Source organism: Chenopodium quinoa, unplaced genomic scaffold (genome assembly GCF_001683475.1).
Source record: "Chenopodium quinoa cultivar QQ74 unplaced genomic scaffold, ASM168347v1, whole genome shotgun sequence".
In the NCBI taxonomy this organism is placed as follows: Eukaryota; Viridiplantae; Streptophyta; class Magnoliopsida; order Caryophyllales; family Amaranthaceae; genus Chenopodium; species Chenopodium quinoa.
In genome coordinates this window covers 1,196,670-1,205,278 of record NW_018742881.1, presented here as the reverse complement: position 1 = coordinate 1,205,278, position 8,609 = coordinate 1,196,670, and positions in this window count along the sequence as shown.

Genomic DNA, 8,609 nt, shown 5'->3' with positions numbered 1-8,609 from the left:
TCAAAAGTTGACCCAACCCGAAATACCGACTCAAATCCGATTATTAACCGACCCATCTAAACCCGAAAAAAGGGTGACCCAAACCCGACCTGAAACCAACCCTAGACCCGAGTATGTGAGACACGAACCCGAACATGAACTGACCTGGAGATGACCCGACCCGAATGTAACCCGTAAATTATTGACCTGAACCGAACTCAACTTGACCCAAACCCGTTTTAACCCGTCAAAACCCGAATTTAACCCGAATTGTTACTAACCTGACCTGAATTCAACCCGACCCGAATTTAACCCAACCTGTTACAAACCCGACCCGAAATCAACCCGGCTTGTTATTGACCTGACCCAAATTCAACCTGACTTGTTATTGACCCGACCCGAATTTTACCAGACCTATTACTAACCCGACCCAAAAATATAACCCGATCTGTTACTTACCCGACACGAAATCAACACGACTTGTTATTGACCCGACCTAAATTCAACCCAAATTGTTCCTGACCCGATTTCAAATCACCTTAAATGCAATTTAGACCACCTTAATATTGTTGATCAAAACATTTTGTCTAGGGAAACCAAGTCGCTCAAGGCCAGCAAAAGCATCATCCTCAAATTTAAGAGTTAAATATAGTATATATATTTGTTGTATGGTCAAAAGAGATAATTATCTTCCTAAATTATAGACTATAGTTCCCTAGTATATTGTCATATATATTATAGTCAAAGGAAATAATTAGCTTGATAAAAATGATAATTATCTATTTATAGTTAGTTGAACCCAAATATGACCTCACTTGGAAATGACCCGACCTAATTGTAACCTGCAAATTAGTGACTTGAACATAACCCGACTTGAATCCGAGAATGACCCGACTTGAAAATGACCCAACCTGATTATAACCCGTAAATTATTGACGTGAACCGAACCCGACTTGAACCCGAGAATGACCCGACTTGAAAATGACCCGACTTGATTATAACCCGCAAATTATTTAATTGAACCAAACCCGACTCAAACCCGAGAATGACCCGACCTGATTATAACCCGCAAATTATTGACTTAAACTGAAACCGAGAATCACCCTAACCCGTTTTAACCCGTAAAAACCCGAATTAAACCCGACCTATTGTTCACCCGACCTGTTATTAACCCTACCCAAACCCGATAAGTAGTATGACCCGATGTGACCCGACTAAAGCATGACCAAACCCAAACCGCATAGGTTATGGAATTAATCCGAATTAAACCGACCCGAGTTGACCCGACCCACTCTTACCGACCCAAACCCGACCCGTTTACTCGAATTGACAGTTGTAACATGATAGCATGCTATTTTGTATGATTATAGAGTGGTTTTTAACGTTGAATATGTGAGGAATTGATGCCTTAGTTCATTATTCACTCTATTTTTATGCAATTTTTGTGTATCCTATGCTTCACGGGTTGTTAGTGTTTTGTTGAGATTTTAGGTCCAATTCAAAGACGACCAATTGAAGCCTATGGATGATGAACCAAGGTTAGAAGCAAGAAGATGATGGAAAGAAGCCAAGGAAAAGGAGCCAAGTCAAGAAGAAAGAGAGATGTGCAGTGGAGAGGCCTCTCCATAGAGTGGCGCGACCTCTCCCTAGGAGCGGCCTCTCCAGGTCAGTGGAGAGGCCTCTCCACCCCGCTGCTGTAGCTACTGCCAAACTTGGCAGTTTCAAGGATTTTGTGAGGAGAGGCCTCTCCAACTTTATGCCGCGGCCTCTCCACCTCGTTGCTGAACTTCCTGCCTCACTTGGCAGATTTGAAACAAGAGATGAGGAGAGGCCTCTCCAACATAGGGGAGCGGCCTCTCCACCTGAGGAGCGTCCTCTCCACCTTTTTGGAGAGGCCTCTCCACCCTGCTACGGAATATTCTGCCCCAATCTCCCCCAGTTTGGAGTGGCCTCTCCAGTCCTTAGGAGCGGCCTCTCCAGACCTTGGAGAGGCCTCTCCCGATAGGTTCTGCGAGCTTTCTATTGCGGAGTTTACTATGTAATTGGGGGTTATAAATAGCTTTTGGGGCTCATTTGTATGGATCTTCTTCCCTCTTAACTCCTTTAGACTTATTCTCTTAATTAGTTCATAGTTTTCCTCTCCCTTAGTTTAGTTTCTCAAAACTCAATCATTTTGTAAGAATTATTGGAACTTTGTTCTATAAATTTCAACAACAATTATTCTCAACTTTGGAGCATCAATTAGTAACCTCTTTCTCTCTCCTTTGTTATTTAATTTTCTGATTTTATCTTTGATTAATCTTAGTTCTTGCTTAATCTTTGTTAATTGTTCTTGCATGTTCAACCATCCTTGTTTAATTTCTCTCCTAGTTTAATTGAATTCATGTTAAACCTAGATTTAATTGCTAGATTGTTTTTCACCATGATTTGTGAGTAGTTAATTAGCTAGGGGTTGGGTGAAGACCCAACCAAGCCATGGGTTGATTGATGTTTGTGCTTGCATGTTCATTTTGGGTTGATGATTGATTGTTAAGGGATTGGTTAATTGCATGTGTAATTGGTTGGCCACTTATTGCTCATGTATTCACTTCTATGCTAGCATTGAGAGATGGAGTCTAGTTGTGAGCCTATTCTTATATGATTATGCTAAATTCCTCTTGATTATGGTTCCTTGTTTGAATGATGTAGTAGTCTTAGTTGCAACAATTAGGTGAGAAATCCCAATTGTTTGTGCCTTAATGCTTTCTTGGACCGATTGAAAGACAAACCCGAGTTAGTAGTCTACTTCCCGTTATTAAGACTTGGTTGGCCTATCTTGTTAGTTGAGTTTGGTTTAGGATTGCTTAGTGTTGTGGCTTCGAAAGAAGGCAATGTTGAGTGCCCTCTCTATCACCCAATTTGTGTTCATGCTTGCCTATAGATTTGATCCGTTGGTTTGGTTGGAGTCGATCCCTATTTAGTTATCTAATCAAAACCCCTAATTTGTGACCGAACTAGATTGCAACCGTTTCATATTCTTGGTGTACTTACCCATTCACTGTGGATACGATCCTCTATTTACCCTAGACTTGTCTTAGGTTGGTTTAGGTAGAAATTTTGTTTGGTTTTAGGGTGATTGTCCAACGACCGATTATTCCCTCGACCATAACACCCCAATAATTCTCTCTTTAAATCTGTGAGGACCCTGAACAATATTTTAGAGAATTACTGGCGTGCTACTGTCACGTGTTCAAACGTTAAGGCTTTGTCAGAAAATAGCAGCGGAAAAACTAATTTAGCTATAAATAAGTTTCAAAACTAATAACCAAAACCAAAACCAAATTAAATCATACAACTTGGAACCATTAAGGCCCTTATTCAAAACCCCACAAAAGTAGTAAATAAATAAACCAGAGTTTAATAAAATTCAAACTTATAAAAAGAAATAAACTGCGAATTATAACCAATTCTCCACTCAAAATCCCACAACCTTGATGCAAATAATGCTGCATGTGTAAGAACCTGTGGTTAATCTGCTCCCCAATATTACAAGTGTAAAAATTGGATCGTCACAGGGTCATTGAAAGGCGAAGGCCATGACCAAATAAAAACATACACAAAAGCACGCAATCAGAAAAGATGAGTACATACAAGCTGCGAAATAAATTAAGAAATACCTAACATGCACCTAATAATCAAGCATAAGCATCATTAAATTATAGACTCAACACATGACTCAACCATCAAATTTATTAAGACTTCACTAGTTAATATTGACTAACTCATTTATTTATTTAATTGAATTTAGAAATAGACAAGGTTGTCCAACCCATGTCCCATTTGGAACATTAATAAAAGAAAAACCCCATGCCTCCTTTCGGAAACATCAATATACATCCAACGACCACGGGTGCGACTCCGTGACCGTAGTTAGTATGAGATCTCACCTAACTCCTAGTTTTAAAAAAAATATATTTGAAATAAGAGACTCGTAGATCAGACGGCCTCGAGAAAAGTACACAGCTAATACCCCATGTACCCCAACCCCTGATTGTCATTACTCCAGAAGTGCACCAATCCAGAGTTTTATTGCTCATCCATCTTGCACTTTACGTGATTTACAGGTTTAGACTTGGTGATGACTCATATGCAAACAATACAATCTATCCAATTTCAATTCTTGATTTATTAGTGACAAGCAACATTTGTTATTTATTCCTTTAACTACCTCGATGTATAAACACCTTGAGTGTAAACCTGGGCACGGGCCGGGTTGGCCCGCGTGCCGCCCGGCACGGCCCGTATTCAAGCACGGCACGGCACGAAGTTCAACTCCCGTGCCACGGGCCGTGCCACGGACAGGGTTAAGAATTCCCAGGCACGACCCGGCACGAGCACGGCCATGGCCCGCCGTGCTGGCCCGTCGTGCCGGCCCGCGGGCCAACGGTAATGTTACCGTTTATTCTAGCTCCTTAATAAGCCAAAAAAACGGCTAAAAAACGGCTAGTTTTTTGCCAATTTGCTCCCCAAAAATTCTATAAATACTCACCTCCATTTCATTCCCAAATCACAAAATCACAATTTCTTCTTCTTATCTCTTATATTCTCTAAATCTCTAATAATCCTTATTTCTTAAATTCTCTAATTATTCTCTTAAATTCTCTAATTATTTTCCTAATATCGGAAAAAATTAAAAAGTTCGTAATCGTAATTAGTGGAGCGTTGAAGCACGGTTGTAAGATCTAAACTAATCTTAAATTTATTATTGTTTTATTGTTATTATTAGAATAATCTTGTTTAATTATTATTGTTGTTAATTGTTATTGTTGTTGTTATAATTGTTGTTATTAATTATTATTATTGTTACAATTGTTGTTATTATTTATTTTTGTTGTTATTGTTATTGTTATAGTTGTTGTTATTAATTATTATTATTGATATTTTTATTGTTAAAATTGTTGTTATTAATTATTATTATTATAGTTAACCACTTTTTATTAAAAAATTAATTGTTAATTATGGCATCGAACAACCCATCATCTAGGTCTAGGGGGAAAGGCCGACTTATCCGTAGTAGTAGTTCTAGGGAACCACCAAATACAACGAGCCCCCAAATTACGAGTCAAACCAATGACCCCATTTACTTCCCCCCTGGCTATGAGCCATATAATACGTCGGGATTTCCAGCACCACCACTAAACCAATTTCCACTACCACCATACCAATTTCCACCTAATTATATCGGTGATCAACAAAAATATTGTTCTAGCCAAGGTAGCCAAGAAAGTACCCGAATTCCCTCCGGTTCTACCCCTTCTACTGCCACTCCCACTAGTCCCACTTCTAACCATCACACACATCATGAATGGTTAACCGAAACTGAGATGCTACTTTTGAAAAACCGAAGGAGTGAGGTATGGCGTTATTTTGTCCTAAGTAAAGATGGTGAACAATGGGAAAAATGTAAAACATGTAATAGTGTATTCACGGCAGTTACCAAAAATGGGACGGGACACTTATCTAGACACATGAAAGCTTGTGCAAAACCAGCTAGTGATCCAACCCAGCCCAAAATTTCCCAATTCCATCCATACGGCTTTACATACAACTATGAGAGGGATAGGGATGAACTAGGAAAAATGATAGTACACGCCGAACAACCTTTTCTTTTCTCGGAAAGTGACGCATTCAACACCTACATTAACAAAGCACTACAACCCCAACATAAAAGAATCTCTAGGAAAACCGTTCGTTCCGCCGCAATGAAAAATTTCCTAGAGTACAAAGTCCGGTTACAAGCCGAATTGAGTAACCTTAACTGTAGAGTATCTTTAACAGCCGATTCTTGGGATAGTGGTTATAAATATCACTATTTATGTGCGACTTGCCATTGGGTAGATGATCAATGGATGTTACAAAAAAGAATAATACATTTCAAAATTCTGGAATACCCACACACCGGCATTAACATTGCTCACAATTTAATGCAAGCAATAGACGAATACAACCTTCGAGATAAAATGATGTCTATGACTTTTGATAATGCAACCTCTATGACATACACAACTAATCTTATCAAACAAAACTTAACCGATGTACTATTAGACGGTGAAGCTCTTCATACTAGATGTGTTTGCCATGTACTTAACTTATGTGTACAGGATGGAGTTCGGGCAATTGGCCCATACTACAGCAAAATCAGAGATGCTATTATGTCTATTAATAGCTCTAACATGAGATACCAAGAATGGAAGAGTTTTCTAAAACAACAAAAGATAAGGGTAATAAAAATTAGAACCGATTGCCCAACTAGGTGGAATTCCACCTATGACATGTTAACAAAGGCAATTGAGTACAAGGGCCCGTTAACATTATTTTACAACCAAAAATTTCCACAAAATGCTTTGTATGATGATGATTGGAATAACTGTGAAAGATATATGCAATTTTTACAGTTATTATATAACATGACGTATTGTTTTTCTACTGTTTACAATCCTTGTGCTCAAAACTTTCTTTCTAATGCATGCTTACTCGCCCAACTTTTCGCTGATCATCGCCATCAAAGTGATTATGATCAGTATCTTCCAGCAATGGAAAAAAGTGGCGTAAATATTATAGTGAGATTCCTTTGATTTATATTTTTGCTTCCATATTAGATCCTAGGCAAAAGTATGAAAACACATTTATGTTAGTTGACATTTACTTTCAATGCATGTTTCTTGACGATGATGTAGAAAACTATAAGACTAATGTGAAGGATCAGTTTTTTGCTTTATATAGAGTCTATGAAGCCAAATATGGCACCGTTCCTCGCTCAGGGCCTTCCCAACCATCCAAAAACGTAAGTAAGAAGGCCAAACATTTATTTTCACAAGCTACTAACTTGATTTCAAGGTTTTCAGGTGATTCATCAATCAGGAGAACGCAAAGCGACGTCTCGGAGTTGCAGATGTACCTGAGTTACGACTTCACCAAAGGCATGGACGACGATGAGATAAACAGCCTCGACCTCCTTGCATGGTGGAAACAACAAAGCTCGAAGCATCCAACTTTGGCGGCAATGGCACGAGACATTCTTGCTATCCAAGTTTCCTCCGTCGCCTCCGAACGAGCTTTCAGCGCATCCGGAAGGGTTTTAGACGATAGAAGAACAAGTCTAAAACCCGAAACACTAGAAATGTGCGTGTGTTTCAAAGATTGGTTGGATGCGGAAAATCGCTCACAAGACCGTTCTTACGACCACAACGACAACGAAGAAGGAACCTCCGCTTCCGGTTCGGGTTCGGCTAGTTCCCAATCTATGCAACTAGTCGATGACCTTGAAGGCGAAGGCGAAGACGAAGACGAGCAAGAAGAAGGAGAAGAAGAATAGACAATTATTGTATATTGTACGATTTTAAAAATATCAATTTTATCATTTTCCAATTTTTGTTTAATACCATCATTGTATGATTTTTATCATTGTTATCATTGTACAATTTTCTCAACTCAAGTAATAATAATATAAAGTACGCATTATTCACATCCAAAGTCCAATTTGCCTTTTTTCCCCGTTTTATTACAATTTGTAAATTCATATTAAAATAAAATAAAATTATACCAATTACTAATAAATCATAAACATTAAATTTTAAAGTAATAGTATAAAGTAAATATATAAATATAAATATTGAATATACAAATTATAAAACATAAATATTCAACTTATAATTATAAAATTCATAACTTAATAACTTATAACTTATAAGTTATAAACTTATAAGTTATAACCTTATAAAACTTATAATTATAATTTTATAACTTATATACATTATAAACTTATTAATTTATAATGTTGTCATATAAATATTGAATATACAAATTATAAAACATAAATATTCAACTTATAATTATAAAATTCATAACTTAATAACTTATAACTTATAAGTTATAAACTTATAAGTTATAACCTTATAAAACTTATAATTATAATTTTATAACTTATATACATTATAAACTTATTAATTTATAATGTTGTCATATAAAAAAAAAATAAAAAAAATAAAAAATTATTTGAAAACTGCACCAGCCCGCAGGCCGGCACGTGGCCGGCACGGCACGAGCCCGCCAGGCACGAGGGCCGTGTCGTGCCGTGGGCTGGCCTGTGAAAATGGCCGGCACGGCACGACACGAAATCCTGGGCCCGCCGGCACGACCGGCACGGCATGAACCAGCCCGTGGCCCGCGGCGGCACGGCCCGCGGTGGCACGGCACGGCCCGGCACGGTGCCCAGGTCTTCTTGAGTGCATAAGGCACCCCAAAACCTTAACCTCGTCTTATAAGACTTGAATTCTTCCTTTACTCATTCTGTTTCCATAATCATGAATGAGTAATAAATTAATCATTCCACATATTCACATACCTTTGCCTCTAAGCGCATCTTGCAAAGTTAATGCATAAATAATATTTACAAAGTAGAATAGTGCACATCATACGGAAATCACAATGCATAACCAAACAATCATTCCATGTCTTCTCTATACATGATACTAGGTTCTCGTTACGTTCCTAAACATGCTTCTATAGGCAAGGTTTCGTAACTCATACGTAACTTGAATAAACAAGTTGGTAAAACGCTTTGCCAACTAAAAACACCTTCTATGAGGTCC